Below are 21,327 nucleotides of genomic sequence, written 5' to 3'. Positions count from 1 at the left end.
AGGGTTATTTTTGTTGAAAGAAATAAAACATTTGTTAATCAGCTGTATTTGTACCAAAGTAGTTGATTTCAGTGTGACAAATTGTTTCTTCACCAACAAAAATGTATTTACTTTTTAAAGTTATGAAGTATGCCTCTTTTTCTCCTGATATCTCAAACTTGATAGGAGGCTCCTGAAACTATGTCCTTGACTTGATTATGTATCGTATATTTGATGCCTTTTAATAATATTCTCTGTTGAAGAGGATTGCACGGAAGTATAAAATCTTTTTAAAGGGATTTAAGTTCTAAATTTTTTTAATTCAATGCAATATTGCAATATCTACATAATAACCAACACAATTTAAAAAAATGGATATTCTCCATAACTAATCATATGATTTTACTGAAAACCAAAGATAAGTTAAAGCTGAAACAAAAAATAATAATATCGGGCCCGACTCGACTTCATAAACGGTAGCTGGTCTTGATTATAGTCATCAATGGCATATTCCGGAGTTCCTCTCGGATCCTGGACATCAGCTGGGATGATGTGTTTCAGGAAGATATGTATGGTGTGTTGCTCAATTGCACTCCACACAAAGGAGTCCATGACGCTGAGGTCTAGTGATTTTGTAGGCCAAACCCAAGATCCAACAAAGGTAAAAAAAAATCCTACAACTAGGTCAATGTTTTATAAGCAATGTGACATGAAACAGAAACTTTTTGCCTGACTAATGGCCTTCCAGCTGCAACTTCTTTAATACAAACAAAGTACCTGTCAGGTTTTAGAAGTTTACAATCTCAACATTGTCTCGTCTGTCGTAGATTGTAATAAGGACAGTGTTTTTCTCATAATTGTAGAATAAATACTTCTTTGATCAATGCTATTTTTTTAACTAACGTTAACCACTTCTGGCTAACCGTCAAAAGAAAAAATAGCCACATAACTGCACATGCACAGCTGTTACAGGCGCTCAAAGATCAACAATTTCCATAAAGAATTTTAAAAATTTAGTGAAGTACTAAACTGTCAACTTTGACCCCCTTTACAACTTGGGCTATCATGATTTTGAGCTCAAAAGGATTAAGGATGCTATGCAATTGTTCACAAACACGAATATACAAAAGCTGAAAATCGATGATAATATTAATTATAATCCTTAAACAATTGAGAATGTATATATATATATGCTTTCCCTGCGTCATAAATAAGAACACTAGAAGATTTTTTTTTGTAATAACTTCATAGTACAACATATATACCAATAAACAAATCCCCGAACTTCAATGCTATCAGCTGACACTGAAAATTTGTTAATGTTACTTTTTTTTGCACTTCCCGAACAACATCTTTCTACATATAAGATTGTGTAATTTGACGAAATGAAAGAAAAATGTATATATTGTACAAATCCATTTTTTTTACGACTCTTAATACTTCCACTACAACAACATAAAATAAGTTTTCTCCCTTTTTTTTCGGTAAAAAATAGTCATAAAATGTTACTAATAAAAAACACACAAAAGAGAGAGTTCTATACACGCATTTTACTTCACACTACGTAGCGATGAAAATAATATGAACCCTTGAATCCCTTGTTTATTTATTTCACGTAATTTACTAATGGTTCATATGGCAGAGTGTTTAAACAAAGTATCATTATATATTGTTGTAAAGGGAAGTCTAAGAATAGTAATGAGAAGGTACATTTTTTAAAAGTACATACAAGTCATTGGTTAAAGAAGGCAGTGTCACGTGGTAGTGTTATTCATGGATAGAACTGTCACAAAAAGAGTGATTCTCGGCTGTCTAACTGAAAATAAATTATGTAAGAATTGATTTGGTAACCAGGAAAAGAACTTGTTATCGAAAGAATGTAGATTATAATCTTATAAAATTTTTGAGGGGATCGACAATCAATTTTTGACACCTCCAGTAATAATATAGGCCTTAAGATCTACCATAGATTATTTGCATATATCAATACTAAATATAAACATGCCTTGGTTATATCACTTATATAATTATTATACATATTATACTCTCACAGTTTATATTTTCCATTTTTAACAATAGGTCAGAGGATACACCATAAATATATCAAAATTTGAGTCTAATATTATAATGTGTCTATGGAGGGGGGACCCAAAACTTGTGGTAGCATGACAAATTAGGATTGATGTGATAGTTATGGAATAAAGAAAAAACAACTCAAAACAAATTTCTAATAAAAACAATATATTTAGCTATATTTTTTTAATGTTCTCCTTTACATTCAATGACAGCTTTGACCAGCCAGATAACAGAATGACAGCTATTGATGATAAAGGTCGTGTTTATGACAAACCACACTGTAACAACAGCAGCTCGGAGCGAATCCAAATTTGGATGAGAGGTCAGGTAGACATTATTCTCTCAGACCCCGTAAACTGCAAAGTCCAGGATGTTGAGTTTACGTCTGAAGGAGGGCCACATGGAGACAAGCCAGAAATCAGTCATATTGATGCCTACAGAAAATTCAGAATACAAATTTCAATGTCATTCCCTTATTTTATAGACTTCTTAATGTTGTAGGCAGTCTGGAAGAGGAGATGAAAATGTTCTAAGATTGCACACATTTTGCCTTTTTTAAAAATGGTGTTTGTTGCATAATGAAACCTTGAAGTTGAAAATGACAAGGACAAAATTATAAATGATACTCCATGTTTTGGGGTTCCACTCTGTAAAAAATAATGTGTTTCAACTTACAAAAACATTAACTTGAATGTTTTGCTATCAATTTGGGGATATTTCTATTATAAAAAGAACAAACGTGCTTAGTTCTAAGAACAAATATAGTTTATTTTTTATTAATCAAAATCAAATTTAAATAAGAAATTCAAAATATGGTATGGAAGGAGGTTGCAACAGTCCATTTTTTTTTAACAACGAGGAAGCCAAATTAATAAAATTTACGCTATAGCTTTATAATAGAAACTAATTTTTTTGCCAAAAAACCAATAGTTTCCGTCAACTTTTCTTCGATATATTGGATAAATTCTTTTTTTGTTCATTGAAATTAGTTTTTTGGAGGAATAATATTTTTTTTTTAAATAATGCAGTTAGGTTTTCATTGCTTTCCCTATAGCTGATATGATACGCATTTTTAATTATTTTGATATAAGTTGGTATATCGAGATTCAAATTTCATTCAATAATGATGCATTTAATATATTGTAACAATCAGTACAAAGAGAATATTTGCAATAAGTGTTGCAATCGTCCTCTTATTCTTTATTATTTTAAAATATTATACTTAACATCAAGCAATAACTTTATCAAGAAGTTCTTAAGATTGAATTTATCCGATTCACAATTCTATAAATCTTATTATTATTGAATTTAATACTTTGAAATTTAAAATTAAACATCATGAGAAGTCTTTTATTCAACAAGTTATATCATAATATCATTTTCTCCATGTCTAAACAATAACAAAAAAAAAACAGTCTGTAGCTTCGAGGACATTTACAATATTTACGACTCACAATGAAAAAAAATATCTGGAATAACGATTAACTAATACAATGTTTTGCATAAATCAGGATAAGGGAGAAAATTGAGCCGTAGATGTAGACCGAAAAAAATAAGTACATATATTGTTATCTACAAATCAGTCCACGATTTGAAAAAAAAAATCGTTCTAGGTTCTGGATCAAAACATCTGTTCAACCCGATTTAGTAAAAATCACTTGAGACCAGACAAGCAAAAAAAAAAAAAAGATCGAGTATTTACACTATTAGATGGCGCTCGGTAATATTGTCTTGAAGCTTCTAGAATATTTCGCCTTAATATATAAATAAATGAGATTTAAACGTCGTTTTGGTTATTTTCAATTAAAATTGATGTTCCCTTGAAATTTTTAATCAGAATATGTCATGTGTAGTACTATCAAACGCATTAAATATTGGAATCATTCCCCGAAATTTAATTGTATAAATCAACAAAATTTTCTGTTTGTAATTAATTCCAACCAGAAAATAAGATAAACAGGAATAAGTAAAACCGACATCAACGATGAATTTCTCCTCACTTCTTCCTTAGTAATTATCATTACACATGTTTGATCATTCATATTAGAAAAAACTCATGGATTGCCGAACAAGCATAATTAGAGACAAGAGCATAATTCTATCATTATTCCAACCGAAAACATTTTAATTCTACAAAATATTACATATTTTGATTTAAGAAATTGAAAGAAAACATCAAGTTCAACGAAAAATTAAAAAAAATAACGACTTATAAACATCATTTATTTATATTTTAAGGCTACATATATTTGAGGTAAATTGCTTAAGGGAAAATAATTTTAAGGAAAATTATATTTTCTTATTATTTTTCTGTATTTGTGTTTATAATTTTTATTTAGCTCTGACTCTAGGAAACAAGAACTTTACGACATTTTTACACGTTACATAGTAATACACATTCCAGTTATCTTTTGATTACAAAGTTATTAATAACCGAAAGCCAAAAAAAAAAACCAACTTATCAGATTGCTTACATATACTGGACATACCCCTTCACTATAATTGATTTCTTTAGTCCTACATAGAATAGAAAGGCTCAGTATGGCCCACCAAATATAAAGAATTCCTACTGTGAGCAAAATAGTCTTTTTTTCTCAGAATTCAGTATGCTATGAAATACCTTTTTTTCACAGTAATATTCACTATTAATTTAGTTCATCAAACTAATTACTTCAGTCACGTTATTTACGACTCACTATTACCATTCTGTTTTTTTGCTAAAAAATAAAACCCTGCGTAGAAATAATTTTTTTAACCCTTTAACATAAACAATAATAGTGATCCGTGAAGTACAATTTTATGAATGAAATACAAAATAAAAATAGATTGTCATATTATTTTTGCCTCTTTTACCTTATACAAAAACAAGGGAAATATTTTATGAGCAAATTATATATTATTAGTTAAATTTTCATAATAATACATTGCATATAGGCCTAAAAATAAATTTTTACCTGGATAGGATGGGTAGGGGGAGCTCTCATTATATTTTCTATATAGTACAGCTTCAACAAGAATGATAAATTATAAGCGGTTTTAGATATGTGTAATGGCACGGTCATGATAATTTGAAGAATATTTTATTAAATATAAGTTTATGACGTTGCATTAGATTAGTTACAATTAAAAATTTAGTTATTAAAGAAGAAAATATATAAACTCAAATTTCTATTACTATCTGGTTAGAATATAGAAATAAAGTTATTAAATTTCCAGATAAAACAAAACAAGAAAAAACTTCATCAAATAGTTTAGAAATTAAAAATAACTAAATATTTGTATTGAATAGAACTTGAAGCCAAAAAAAAAAAGTGATATTTGAATAAAATCAATCTAATTTAGACGAGAAAAAAACAATGTTTATTTATCGAGTGTTCCATTACATCTGAACACTTTTATTTATAAACTTCAACAAGAAATACTATTTTTTATTAAAAAATATAATTCCAAGAAAATTAATACTATAAATTGATCTATTTCTGAGCTCTCTTACTCATTAATGTATCCTCTCTCTCAGCAGCAATGATTGCTTCCAGATGGCGTCAGAATACCTGGCACCCACTGTGAATGTAGTCATGACATCTCAGTGCTGGCTGACAGTAGCTTTGAGGGCCTCAGTGTCTTGGATAACATATACTTCAGGCCTTTCCCTCGACATTCACTAAAAGTGTAGTTGAGAGGATTGACATCAGGATTGTAGAGGGCCAAAAGTGTTCAGAAAGAGTTCAAAAGAACTCAAAAGAAGTATAATGGATGATTTTCTTCCCATATACCCTCATTTCCTCTAATTAATTCCTTTAGTTCTCTATACCTTCTATCTAGTAATCTATTTGATTGTATCTGTAGGACAGAGTAGTTGTATGTTTGATGCCTAAATATTTGATGAAATTTGGCCATGTTGCGCTTAAATATCCCCGACCTTCATCCATACTAATAGCGTCATAATTTTAAACCCAAAACTTCATCAAAGCTTTAACCACATCTTGTGAAGTTTGTTAGTCATTGGTTCGACACATATCCGTTTGTTGTATGAATCAATGCAACTGAGCAGGTATTATACATGTAATTGTTAGAATTTTGGGATGATAAAATAAATAACCCCAGTAAAAGTCAAAAATACTTAGTCAATATGTATATTTATTTAAGTTTTCAACATAATATTTAGCATAATTAAAGTTTTCATGTAAAAAAATATATGGACAAAATCAAGATAATTTGAAAATTTATGTACATATATCATTGAATTTAGATGTTATATTGCATATAAGTACTATGGAATATGTACAAGATGACGTTGAATCTAAACTATTGACTGTTAGTTCATGGAGGAGCTGATCATTTTTTTCTAGAAGCTTTATGCATCCTATGCTATCAAGATGTGAATCACTTCTTTACATTTGTAACGTCTTTAACATCGAAAGAAACTGATTTTTACAGCTTGTGAGTGAAAAATGAAAAGACCTCATGAGTTCTTCTGATCCTAGGCTTCATAATTTTAGAGGTTATTAAATTATCAAAGTAATATTTATTTTGAAATGGAAGAAACCAAGTCCCATAAGATAGTTAAATTATTTTTATATGAGATTGCATAAGATTAGAGGGTTGACAGATTAAATGCCAAAAATCTAGGAAAATGCAGTAATTGATCTTTCCGTTACGGCTAAGATCATCAGTTGAAGAAGATTATCGAGAGAGACTCCATACTATCACTTGGCTAAGACTAAAATCAAGAGAGAGGGACACAAACATTGAATATAGTGTCACATGTTGAATAAATCAATTGGAATAAGCAGAGTCAGTCAGAGACTCTTAAAACCGTTTTCTACTACTTGATATTAAGTATCATCTTTGTAACTTGTTGTTCCTCACATTGAACCTTTAATTACCATGTCTGAAGGATCTAAATTATGATTACTTTTCCGTCAAAAAACTAATTACAAATTGTGTATGTTTATTAATTTGGACCCCTTACTGCTAGTTTAATTACCTATTATTTAGTTAGATGACTCAAGGAATTTACATTTGTATGTATTAGGTATATATAAATTAAAATTGTCAAAAAAGCTTCTTTGCTACGTCCATCAAAAATATTACGTTTTTTCCATGTAGTCATATTTTTGTTCATACATGTAAAATACGCAACATAATTTATTATTCCTAGTACATAAAGGTAGAGAATAAATATATGTAGGTATATAATTATTCCACTGACCTTGGCGTAGGTATGACAATGATATACGGACTCAATTACTTACTAAATTGCTAAACTCATTTATAAAAAAATCATGTTGTTATTATGTTATGTCAAAGTTGTGATTTGTACAAAATTGCAGACGAACAATGAGATGGAGCATTTTAAATGTAGAACTAGCAAATAGTAAGCTGTTGTTTTTTATTATAGAACTAGGATGAGTACTCTGTATTGCTTCTAGTTATTAGGAGTCAACAGCAGTCAGACTTGAGTTTTTTAATATACACCCACGGCTCATAAATTAACAATAAAATGAAATATAACTTTGTAAGTAATTAATAAATAATAGTTGTGGAAAATTTTATTAATATATATTTAGGTATCTACATAAATAATCATAATTTAATTTTTTGCTTTCTTCTGTCAAACATTAATCCAAACAAACCAGAAGCTAGGTCAGGCACAGGATATTTCTTCAAGATCAATTAAGACCCATTGTCGTCAAATTCAGAACTTCCAAATTTGGTATTTTTCTCGAGATATATTTACAAATGATAATTCAGGGCATTTAATTCTGGTGATGTTAATGACAATTTGATCCTTAAACCAGATTGTAATTTTTTTCGAAAAAAAAACCCAACAGTATACCAGGTATGCGCCAATGAAATGAGATATTTATAAGAAATTTTGAACGTTTATTGAAAAGAAACTGTTACAAATTTAATTTTCAATATATGCCCCTTTGCTCACCACACATTTTCCCCATCTTTCAGGCAATTTATTAATGCCTTTCCAAAAGAATTGTTTGTCTTTGGCTGCACACCTGCCATCGGTCCATTTTTTGGCTTCAGCATGCGAATCGGAGCGTAAATCATTGAGTCCATAGATGCAAACAAATGATAATCGGAAGGCCCAGTTCTGGTGAGCAAGCCACATGAGCAAGAGGTTCCCAGTTGTACGATTCAACAGGCTAGAGGGTGGCTATAGAGGGATGCAGTGGTGCGCTGTTTCAAGGAAAATTACCTTGTGTTGCCTGTCTTAATATTTTGGGAGTTTTTGTCGTATGGCATGGTTCAAATTAGCCAATTGTTGTTGGTAGTAATCACCACTAGCAGTTTGACCGGATTGAAAAATGTCATACTATATGACACCACACGGGTCCCAGAACACAAACACCATTGCCTTCTTTCCAAAATCACCACTTTTGAATTATTCAAACCACCTGAAGCACTGTGCTCTGCTAAGAACATGTCCCCCGCAAGCTTCCACAATCATTTGATGAGCTTGAGAAACGTTTTTTTTCAATTGGTAACAAAAAATCAATGATGTCCGCACATTGTAGTTTGTAGGCACAAAATTAGACATTTTTACGAGCGAAAAAAAGTTTGTTTTTGAATGAAACTATATAAACAATGAATTAAATATTGTTCACAAATGTCGAAATAAGCATTTACATTTTTGAACAGTTTATTATGTGCCTAACTGGCGACACCTAGGGACCAATAGCAGAAAGTCTTATTTGTTACGCGCATACCTTGTATATAAATGGCATTGGAATTGTAACATGGGGTTCCCTCTTTTTGCAATACATACTTCTCGTCTGAATAGGTTTTCTAGATCAAAGGAACAACGACATATAGAAGTTCAGCAATATACACAAAGTATGGAAATCTTTGGATAAAAATCCACCCATTCAGCAATAATTTTTTTGGAAATACATACTCCTTACACAGCCGAATAACGTGATCCCCTTTAGGAGAACCAATTCATTGTAAAATTAGTATAAGATACAAATATTGGTTGAACCTCTTACTTAATGTGTATATTTGTTTTTTAAGTAGCTTTAGACCTAAATAATTTTGTTAAAATATGTTTTGGATAATGGAAATAAATAAAATATATACAGGTTTGGGCAGGAATATGTGGACAATTAATTACGTTAATCTTCTCATTAAGATAAAAAGTTTAGGGATTATTTTTTTGACATTCTGGTTCAACAATCCCTTGTGCATCAACAAATAATACTAAACATTTCGTCATCTTTTCATGATTTATTTTATGTTCAAACTAGCAATATTGTACATTCAGAGTTTCGATATTTTATGTCCAATATTTGGACTATGTTTTACAGAAGCATGATTTTTAAAGTGGAAAAAAATGTTTTCCATAAAATTAGTACATCATGACAAATGCTTTTTTAAGAAACGGTGGTCAATAATATATTAATAAAAATGGTCAAAAAGAAAATATTCTATAAAAATTAGTTAAAAAGAAAATGTATTTTATAAAAAATCATCATCAAGAAAAATGTCATTCAGGAAAAAAAAAATGAGTCACAAACATATGATCAAAATTGGTACCCCTTACTAACAATTCAACTTACTATGATCTAGACATGTCTACTTTAAAATTAACAATACGGGTTAATTTTTAAGTAAGACATTCTTCAATAACAAATTTACTTTTTATCATATAGACATATTAACTTTCTTTTTTTAAAGAAGGTTGATTATTCATTTTTTTACATACATATATTATTTTAAAATATTTTTACCTTAGGTAGGCTATTTAAATATTTATCTTTGTCTAAATAAAAAAATATTATATGTACATATGCAGGAAACCTGTTTCTAAAGAAAACTTTCATAAAAGATCAATACATTTATGTAGGTACATATTTTAAGTAGAAAAATAAAAACATACATTCACGGTCAGTTTCATGGTAAATTGCAAAAATAAAAGAAGGAGTTCAATATCCTTTTTATACAAGGTATAAGTATCTACAAAAACCTTTTAAAGGACCTATGAGTCATGGTTTGAAGAGATGATTGTTATGTATAGTTAATTAGTTGAGTATTGCTATTGGGTAAACATAACTAAATCCATAGATATATCAGATTAACAGTTGATGGCGCAATGTTTGAACTAAATTTTCCTCTTTTTCAGTTTATCCGAACAATCTGAATAGACAGCAGTTAAAATTTCATCACAATATGTACTGTAGTTTGTGAGTGATGTGCTAACATTACTTTTGTTATTTAAAAACAATGGATGGAAATCAATGTCTTGTTTTAATTAAACACGACTTCTTAACGGGAAAAAATATCATTCAAGCTAAGCAATGGCTTAAAAAGAAATAAGGAGACTCCACTACATAAAAAAAACAAAAAAAAAACACACCATTTTGAACCAAAAAGAAAACGTGATCTCTTTGTTAAACATAAAACTTTTTCAGCCCACGGGTTATTACAAGGTCGTTCAAGTAAATCAGGACCATCTATAACGACATTCTGAACAATAAGGAAAACCCTTTTTCTTAATTATTTCAGTTTCAAAGTAAAAGGTTGATCTTTAGCTTTCATTTAATTGCACAAATATTAATTCAATATAAGTATTTACGATTTAAAAGACCTAGAAGAACACCATCATCGAATTTGCTTATGTCGGACACAGCCCAACGTACATCAAAAAAATAATGAGATAGTGGAAAATCACAGTCTACCTCGTGTACAACCGATGAAAGGAGGATAGACATATAAGAGAAAAGCACAGAAGTCTCGGAGTGAGACATAACGGACTCCCATATGCCTCGTAGGTCTAGAACCTTCCTTGAAGTCATTTCCTGCGATTCCGATTAACACTCTTGCTAAAAAGTGTCAAATAAGCCTTGCAAAAGTCCTCAGGACCATAAACACTTCACTGAGGATGAAGTTATACCACATCTAGAATAGATAAACCCTTACAGACAAAATGAAAGCTACTGAGCTACCCACAAAAGAAAATTACAGAACGATTTGAAGTTCCTAGGTAACCAAATCATGGTTTATTCGGATGAGGAACATTGAAGAGTCGACAGATCTCACAACAGCTAGAATGACAAATTGGCTGGCCACAGAGACAGATAATGTACCTCACGTCTTTAAAACCAAGTTTCTGCCCAGAATTATTACCTATATAGTCAGTAAAAGCAACAGAGTGGTATGCCCTCAACGGAGAGGGTGGGTGCCAACAGGTACTGTACAAATGATACGTCGGATGAAATTCTTAATAATTTTGCTATTTTCAATTTTTTTAAATTATTAATACCACAATTCAGATTTTCAATGGCAAATCTTGCCTGGTTTTTAAAATAAAAAACTTTATTAAAAAAAGGAGTTTATGTAGTATTTTCTAAAAGTATAAATTTTAACCCGTTGTCAGAATTCTTTGAATTTTGAAATTAGAGCCCTTGTCTGTTTCTAAGAACAAAAATGTTTTGTTTAATAAAAAGTCGGCGAATACAAAAGCTTGTTGGTTTTTTTAAAGTGATATCTTTGAGTTTTTTTATAAAAAATTGAGTTTGTTTTTATTAAAAATTGAGTTTGTATTATTAAAAATGGAGTTTCCTTTTTTATTGAAGTAAATGAGATTTTTGCTCATGATTATAAAAAATTGTCAGGTGAACGTTGGTAAAGAACTGATTTTATTCTCTCTCGTGATCCTCCAGGAGAAGATTTACAATAAGGTATTGACATATATAATTACATTTAATGATATTAAAACTACAATAGGACTAGATCCTTGAGTCCCACAAGGCAATACGGTTGAAACACTTGAAGAAAAAAGCTAAGAAACTCCCATTTTCTTATAATTTATGACCCATTCATGATAAAGAGAGTGAGACACAAGACTATAATTTATTTATAATTTTATCCAAGTTATTTCTCATTATTAGGTGTTATTACACAAACAAACGACAATTGAAACAAAGATAAACAAGCTTTTATCCAATGTCTCCAAGTTTATAAATATTGCAAAAAAAAAAAAAAAAAAAAAAAAAAAAATACTATGCAGGTGCGGTTTCCTACGCACTGATGCCAGTACAGAGAAGTATTATAATACCAGTGGCCTACAATATCACAAAGTCAATCACAGCCCCGTATAGCTAAAATGAAACAAAACGTCTGCAACATCAATATCATGACAGCGTGGTACAACATGGACTTGGTTTTCATTGTCAAGAGCTACCAATCTGTTAATCAGCGTATTGATGCTGTTATTGCTTGTAAAGGAGAGCATATTGAATAAAAAATAGAACTAAATATGAGTTGTCTCTTCTTGATTCCATAAAAATAACGTTTTTTGTAATTTGACCATGCTACCGCAAGTTTTTGGTTCCCACACTGTATTTTCTAAGTTGTAAGCAAAATTTTGTCAGGATGCAATTATCGAACATTCGAAAAACGTATCAAATATGATCCATATCATAAATTAGATTTGAAATATGGCTGAATGTTCAATAAAAAGTTAGAAAGAGGATAGATTTAATCAAATTTACCCATATTTTATTTATCCCTTTAAAATTTTTAAATCCTTGTTTTGAAAGAAAAAATAAGTTGTTTCTTTTATTACCCTCTATTTTTTTTAAATAGTTAATTTAAAGATACATTTTGAAATGATTTTATTGCCTCAACGATTAATTTAGACGTTTCGAACCCATTCCATGGTAGTCTATGAAGATTGGATTATACACAAGGTGACTGTAAATCACATACATATGAAGGGTCTGTTAAATAAAGAATATTCGAATCAATTTAACTTTCGTTACAACATGAAACGATACACGTGGAATGACTCGTTTTAATAATCGTTACATAAATTCTATTGTATGAGTCCCTTGTGAATTTGAGCCATTCAAAAGGTACATCTACGTTTACCTTTCTACCCTTCCTCCCCTTCATAACACAAAAATCAAATTTATTCCAGCCAGGGAAAATGTGAATGGTTTCATACTACTATTACTAATAATAAACACAGTAATATGACTCGGCTATAAACTGAATTTTTATCTTGGTTATTACTTTTTCTATTTAGTAGGTTCTGTTTTTCTTAATATTTAGATGGTTCTATGTAATATTTGAGCCTTATCAGATTAGATAAGTCTTAAAGTATATACAGTATAGATTCAGTACACATATGTTATGTAACAATCTGAAGGAGTTACATATGTATTTTATATTTATAAATTGAAAGTGTAACTAAGAAGTATTTTTTTTGAGGAAGTTAGGATACAACTTAAAGGAGATAAACAGAGTGTATACAATGCAATTTCCTGGACAAGTTCAAGAACAAACGACATTAATTGCATTTGATTTGAGTGAAGAAAGTCTTAAAATTACACAACTCAATACAATCAAACAAGGCGAAAGGGTTTATTAGTGGTTCTATGAAGTTTATAGCTTTTATATATATGAAACCAGTGATTCTTTAAATTTTAACAGTGTATATGACCTTTTTTATTATCAGAAAATACTGTTTTGGACGGTATTATTATATAAAACATGGTTTAGACAGCTCTTTTTTTATTAAACATGGTATTGGACGGAGAACTTTTATATAAAAATTCTTATGACTTAAAAAAAATCGTCCAAACAGTTGTATGCTTTCCTCAAATGAAGGATCATTATTTGTAATAAAATATATATTTATAATTTTTCCAAAATGACCAACTTCTTTAAAAACCAATGTCACGTAAAAATACTTTATGTTAGTATAGAGTTGTAAAAAATATCGGAAACTAAAATCAACGTGGTAGCCAGATGAATTTGGAGAATTTTATGGAGAAGAGAAGCTTAGCCATCAAGTCGTTTTATTAGTTTAGCCACCATCATTTATAAGAGGAAGAAAATAAAGAATCCCATTTTACATCAAGCAGTGACATAGGATGTAATTTCTCAGATGTCGATTCTTAATTATACTCCAAGTACAACAACAACTTTCACATATAACTTCGAACCATTTATTCGGGTTACGTTCTATCATTCATTCATATATAAATGCTTTTTTTTTAAGAATAATGATATCAGCATTGAAAAATTTCAAATATTAATCAGGTTGCAACTTCAAAAAGTAATATTAGGTTTTTTTTACAGTTTTCAACATATGTTACTCAGAAACCAAAGTAGAGAATTACAGGTATATACCAGTTTTTAAATGACATAAAAACAGATCCTTAAGACACTGACCAAGAAGTTGTCCCTTTTTAGAGAACAATCATTGACTGTTTTCTACTCTCTATGAACGTTTAATGTAGATGAAATGATTTTAGTTTTAGTAAATGTATAATATTAATTATGCCTTAAATTGATAAAAAATAATTTAATAACAGAGATATTACCTTTTTTTCATCAATGATTACTTTTATAAGATACTTTAAGAAACGTACAGCTCTAATAATATGAAATATATAATTTAATACAACATTTAGATACAATGATAAAATAGTTTAATTAAATGAAAATTACATTTTTATAATTTGTATAGTTTAACTTTAGCAAAAATTAATTAACTGCAATAATTATCCATCCTGATGAAGATAGTGTATAATTATAATTCAAAATTATAAAGCTTACAAAGTATTGTTTTATTATATTGTAGGAACTTATGAAACAAAGCAGAACATAAACTTTAGCACACTCACTGTATCGCTGTTTCTAAAGTATCAAAAGTTGTACCAATCAGTAGTTAGAAAGTAGGGGAAAACTTTAGAGCCAAAATAACAAAAATTGATTGGTTCGTCGTAATCAGTCCTAATTCTACAAATGCTTTCAATGTAGAAGCAATTCAATACAAAATTGAAAAATGATCTGCCAATTTTTATCAAGGTTCGACCCTGAATACTGTAAAAATTAAAGTATAAAGAAAACTTATACAACTCATCAATGGTCAGAGATATCAAAAACAATTTTTTTTTGTTGATCTTTCATTCACAAGAAAAGAGGGAGTCAACTAAAACAATAAACACCTCAGTTTATCAAAGTCTGGGACGCCTCGTAAATTTTTCTAAGAGGTCATATTCAAATCACAAAATGATCTTATTTGTCTTTTTGAACCAATTGAAAGGATAAATCAGAGTTAGTGAAGGTATAGAGAGCATTTCGATGGTCTAATAATATATTTATTATCTTTGTGCTCTCGGGGTCCAAAATTAACATAATTTATCACGTAAGTACCAGCTTTGAGAAGGATATCTAGCCATGGGCCAATTCCCATTTCAGGAAAGATATTTATACCTTTCTTTTCAAATATATTGATTTGATGCTGTGTATAACAAATAATGACACTCAATGAAAATTTATTTTTGAAAACATATTTTATGTGAGATACATGTCTAAACTCTAGGTATGGATGTAGACAAAAGAAGAGCTTTTTAACATATTAACAAAAGCTCATTCTTTAAGATCTATCTAAATGAATAATATATACTTTTATTCTTTGTATATAGGTAGATGCGAACAATAATTTCGTCAGATATTCATATACTTGTATGTAGAAATATGTCTGTACATAAACCGATGAAGAAATAAAGTTAAGATTGTTCGATATTTTAATATTACATACATATCCTTACTTTTATTTATTCAAATTAATGAAAAATGCAAAAGTAAGACTTGTTTTTGATGAAGGTATAAAACTTCGAAAATTATTAGATTGTTTTTTATTTTATGTTTGTATTTCTATGAAAATATCATCAGGACATCTGTCTACTTAAATATGAAAATCTTTGGATACACACTAAATAATTCAATTAATAAAAAAGTACCCAATAATAATCATAAAATAATACAGGGTACGTTAACATACCACTTCCTTTTTCGACAAAGCAGTAAAATAAGTTTGATAAATAAAAAAAATTATATATTTTTTAGATAATGATAGTACACATTTAAAGTTAAAACATGTCAAAAATGAGACATCTCCCATTCTGTATACGCTGAATAAACCAAACTTCAGTATTGTAATGTGATTTTTTCATATTTTTGTTTCTCTTTAAATAAATTGTCATTTATAGGTTTTAGTTTAATAATTAAATCATACGAATAGATGCAAAATTGAATGAGAAATTTTTTATATTATATATAATTAGTTGATTAGGTGATTTTTCGTGAGCGATTACACAAAGACCTTAGTAATCCCTCCCAATTAAAAATACTTCAAGAAACTGTATTAATTTAGAGTCCTTGCGTAGCATCAAACTTTTTGGCGTCACATTTAGCTCTTCCTCAATAATAATATATAAAGAAGTTATTTGCGCTGAAAGATTATTACAAAATTCATTTGATGAAAATTATTTGAAAAGGTCCCCGCTGAGGATTTAGTTCTCTGTCATAGCGTCCGAGTGCTGACAGTTGCTTTGAGGGCATGTAGGCCTTCTGCTCAACATGCAACCAAAAGGTGTTGTTGAGAAGGTTAGCATCAGGGCTTTTGGGGGGATACAAGTGTTCAAAATAACTCAAAACTGTTTTCTTCAACTCCTCTTAATCCAGTTTAGCCATTTTCACAGAGCCCTTCCTCCTCTCCAACTTTTCGTATTTGCTCACGGCGTAGAAGATAGTCCTGGAGACGTCCAACTACTTGATGTGCGCGAATGGAAATTCGTCGATCACGTTCAAGTGTCATTTTCTCAAATTATCCATAAGCTAGAGAGCTCAGATTACATTTCAACAGCAATGGGTTAATTACAACAAGTGCTGCAATTATCATCTTATTCTTTATTATTGGATGTCTTATGGTTCACAAAAAAGAATGTTTGTTTGCCAGAGTAGGGTTCTAAAGAAGGCTATGGGAGTAAATCTACTCGATTTATTATACTGATAAGTGATCCATAATATATATCTTATTAAATCATAATCTGATATAATACATTGAACAATTATTTGTCAAGTTTTCATAAATTATAAATCATAGTCGTTTTCCCACCTCTCAATAATCAGGTGGGGTTATCATTATAATTTGATTTGTAGAAAATATAACCATCCGGTGTGCTTAAAAAAGAAACAGAAAAATGAAATTTAAAAAAGGACAATTTGAAGAATGTTTCAAAGAAGAGTAACCCAACTGTCATGAAGTTTTATTAAATTAGCTACAGGGAGCTATGAAATCAAAGATGGAACGATTTAGCTTAATGAAAAATGCTCTGAGGAGAAATTATTCTCTAGAACTCAGTTTGCGTAGTTTGTGTCTCGGTAGTTCCTAGTGGAGGAAATATACTTAGTGTACATGGATTTTAAAGAGAATTCATACGTCAGAAGGAGTAAATGTAATTATATAATGTTTACTTATACTTAACTAGTGCAACTCCATCTCCATTAACTCTGCATGAAGCAGAGACATAGGTATGAATGGGCCATGAGCGCTAGTTACTTATATTAGTTTTCAATTAGTGCAATAGAGGTGCCAACTTGCGGCAAAATAATACAACTCCCGGAATGATAATATTATTTTTTATAAAATAATATTTATGTATGTTTCCCATTTAGAGGGTGTTGTCAAAATTTTAAAAAATGTATTGTGCCATTTTTAAACAACAACGATGTAAGAAAGATTGTTTAGTAGTGTTGTTTCGATCCTTATTTAGGACCAAGGGCTGTGTTTAAGTCCAGCTCCACTTGTCGATCCTTAAATAAGGTAAAATCGATCCCTCGTGACGACAATGAGTGAATTTTCCTCTTTTTAATTATTCAGTTATATAATAAAATAAATTAAAGAACTAAGTAACATCATAATTTGTTTGTATTATATTGTATCATCATGAAAAATATTGTTTATTTTGCAAAATATGTGTAATATGAAAAAAACTACCATTTGGTATAATTTCTAATTATTTAAAATATTGAAAGATATATGTTGAATGTCGTGGTGTGTTTTGGCGAGTCAATGTCAAACTAACTCACTGTAATGAAGCCAAAATGAAGAGTGTTGCAACTTTTCCCGATCTCCCTTATATCTGTCTATATATGATATACAGACTTATACACATATATTTCCATTGATAAAGATATATTACATATATTCGTACAAACAATTGAATCAGAAAAACGATTATCTTGAATAGGAAATATATAACTTTCATATATATATATTTTCCACATAGGTGTAATTCAAAACATGATATGACTTTTCAAAATATACAAAAAGTCTGCCTTGAGACATGATGGATGTATTATAGTATGTGTAAACATATCCTTGTCAGGTACTTTTAGGATTTTAAATTATATACATTTTGGTTTGTAAAAAAGCCCGTAAAAACTAACATGGAATCTCTGATAACTTTACGAATGTTTTAAGGAGAGCAGATTAGCTTTCATGACGTTTAATCAAAATACATGCAAAGAGCTATGAGATTAAGAAAAAAACACAAGCCCCTCTCCATATCAAGCAATGGCATAGGAAGGAAAAAAATCGTTAATGATCCTAATTCTACTACGAGACCCACATGTACTTATATTTACAGAGTGCGAACCTCGAACTCGCAGTAGAGTTTAATTATTGTTAAAAACCCATTATTTTGATTATGAGTTGTTATTACGCAACCAAACGACACCTAAAACAAACATAAACAAGTTTTGTTTTTATCCAATGTCTCTAAGTGAACCATTCCCGGAGTATCAACAAAAATGACAATGCATTTGCAATCTCTTTCGCGACGTTACATAGCAGATAAGGCTTCAGAAACCGTGGGCATATCCATCCCGACTATCTAAACCATCAATAAGTCTATTACAGTCAAATAGAGTCGAAATATCCTCAGTAACAATATTGATTTCTCCTCCATCTTGGACTTTTTAGTCTGGGGCGTCTTGGAAAATAATGTCAGCTGTACTTTTCATCCAAACCTGTATTCATTCTGAGCTGCCATGATGACAGTGTGGGACACCATGGACCCGACCATCATTGTCAAGAACTGTCAATCTATTCGCCAGCAGTTTTTACATGCATTCATTTTTCCTTATGTACTCATACCCTGTGCAACTTTTCTTTCCTTTCCATAATTTATCTTGCTAATTACATTAAAAGAGTTTATGCATGGAGGCTATAAAGTTTGTCATAGAGCAATTTAAATTATACTCTATACCCCTACCGTACAAAAGAGTTATTGTTTAGCTAACATATTTGCAACTAGTTTGATCCATCGGCCTTTGCCTGGCCACTTTGTTTCCATCTTTAGTCATGGTAAATATTATCGTCCCGAGAAGGTCAACAAATATGTTTGTGAAGGATTATATATTTGATAAAAGTTATAGATAATTACGGTATTTAAACATTTACCACATTGGTTTGTAGATGTATTTTCTTGATTCCATAAAAATCACATTTTTCTTAATTTTGTCATGCTACTCCAGGTTTTGGTTCTCCACTCTGTATAATTTCATAAAAAAACGTAGCTTTACTTTCTGTCATTCATAAGATCACACACTTGCGGTTACACTTATCTCCTTAATGGTCTTTACTCCAGAGTGAAATAATCATCAAAAATAATCACATCGAGCTTTTTTTATCCACTTGCAACCTCAAATGACAAAAGAAAAGGGGAAAAAAAAGAAAAAAAATGGTAGTATCGCCATTTTTGTTTTATAGGAATAATCACAGATAAGTTAATTTTACTTTATATATAGATATTATGTACAATGAACTGAAATCTTTCTTTTTAATAAATTAATAAAAAAAAGAATCTTATATAATACCCCTTTTAAGTTCATAATACGTAGAGTCAGGTGCTTAAAATCAAGTATCAACTCATGAAAATTAAGTAATGAGCTTAAAATAAATTATACTTGACGTTAATATAAATTTGTAAGAAAATGAATGTAAAATGTGTACATAGATTTAAGTCCTGATAACAAACATACTAAAAACAGAAAGTACTCATACTAATTAAATATATCGTATTACTGTGTATGTAATAAGAAAGTAATTTTGTATTTGTTTTAGGTAAGCATATAAGGTGTTAAATATCTCAGTCATATATAGTTCATGAGGATTAATTTTGAGATACCTTAATAAACGAATGGGTGTACTGGATTAGTCTTCAAATAGGTCTAAGAAGAATTACTTTCTAAAATGGTTATGCCCTTCGATTTAGAACCAGGGTTCGTTTTATTACTTTATTTTCTCCAACCACAGTGTTATTTTTTACCTTGCTATTTAAAAAAAAATATGCAAAAATATTTGATAAGTTTTCCACAACGCCCATATTCATGTTATGTACCAAATATTCGTTTCCTTGTCGTTGGGTAGAGTAATAAAATACATGAATGTAAGTAGAGAATACTGGGAATATTCGTGATATAGCCGTACCATTTAAATAGAACATAAAATAACAACATTCAAAAAATGGATAACTCAAAAGTTTATTATAATTTTGATTATTGTGAAAAAATAAATAATTTCAATCACTTGACCGTGGGAAAGTTGTTATGTTTGGCGGGTCGTATTCAAATATAATTTTTGGAAAAACTAATGTAAGATAAAATCTCATAATATAAACAAATAGCCAAGTATGTTGTATCAAATTTTGGTGTGTTTGATTTCAATTAGCTCTGAGAAAATTAAACCAATGCCAACTGGGGCTGTAACCTCGCTAAAGCTAAGTAGGTTTGTAAATCCTAAGCATATTCCCCATGTAAAATTAAGCGAAAATTAAACTGGTAATCCTAACAATTGTTCTTCTCTGGGGCAACCAAATCAATAGGATGCAAAGATGTGCTCAAAATGGCACGAATATTACCCTATAGTTGTAGTTATCTTCTCTGATGAAAAGCTATTTCAGGCCACCAATAAGTACACCGCTCAAATGAAAGTATTTCTCCAGTATCTTTCAAACAGTCAGGAATGTTTACAGAGCTCTGAAACATGCCTTGGTTGTGGTTGAGGACGAGGTAGTAGCCGTAAAAGGAGTAAAATCTCTCCTATTCCAGATTCCCCATGAAAACACAATCAATCGATTAGTTTACCTTGAATCTCGAGACTGATGGATCTATCAGGAAGTCAAGGGGTCCCTATCTGCTTTTTTCAGGATGGTTCTCTAATACAAGCACCAAACATTGTTCAGTAGTAGTATTTAGCCAATTTTGATGACTTCTAGCAAAATAACTTTTGTCCTCCTACATCCCCAGACTGTCATCACTTGGATTTTGCAATGTACAGAGAGCGGGGATCAAATTGTCGCCAAAAAAAAATTTTCTACAAAAACAACACAAAATATACATTTTTTAACTTTTTTATTGAAAATCAAAACTATGACGAGCATATAGATATAGAGT

General features: G+C 30.1%; 1 protein-coding gene across 1 annotated transcript in view; it reads left to right on the top strand.

The window, feature by feature from the left end:
* The window catches only part of LOC121114169 (uncharacterized), a 270,674-nt gene that overhangs the window by 72,964 nt on the left and 176,383 nt on the right, over positions 1-21,327 (top strand). The window lies entirely within an intron of this gene.

The sequence above is a fragment of the Lepeophtheirus salmonis genome, chromosome 3 (assembly GCF_016086655.4).
Source record: "Lepeophtheirus salmonis chromosome 3, UVic_Lsal_1.4, whole genome shotgun sequence".
Classification (NCBI taxonomy): domain Eukaryota; kingdom Metazoa; phylum Arthropoda; class Copepoda; order Siphonostomatoida; family Caligidae; genus Lepeophtheirus; species Lepeophtheirus salmonis.
This window is presented reverse-complemented; position numbering and strand designations above follow the sequence as displayed.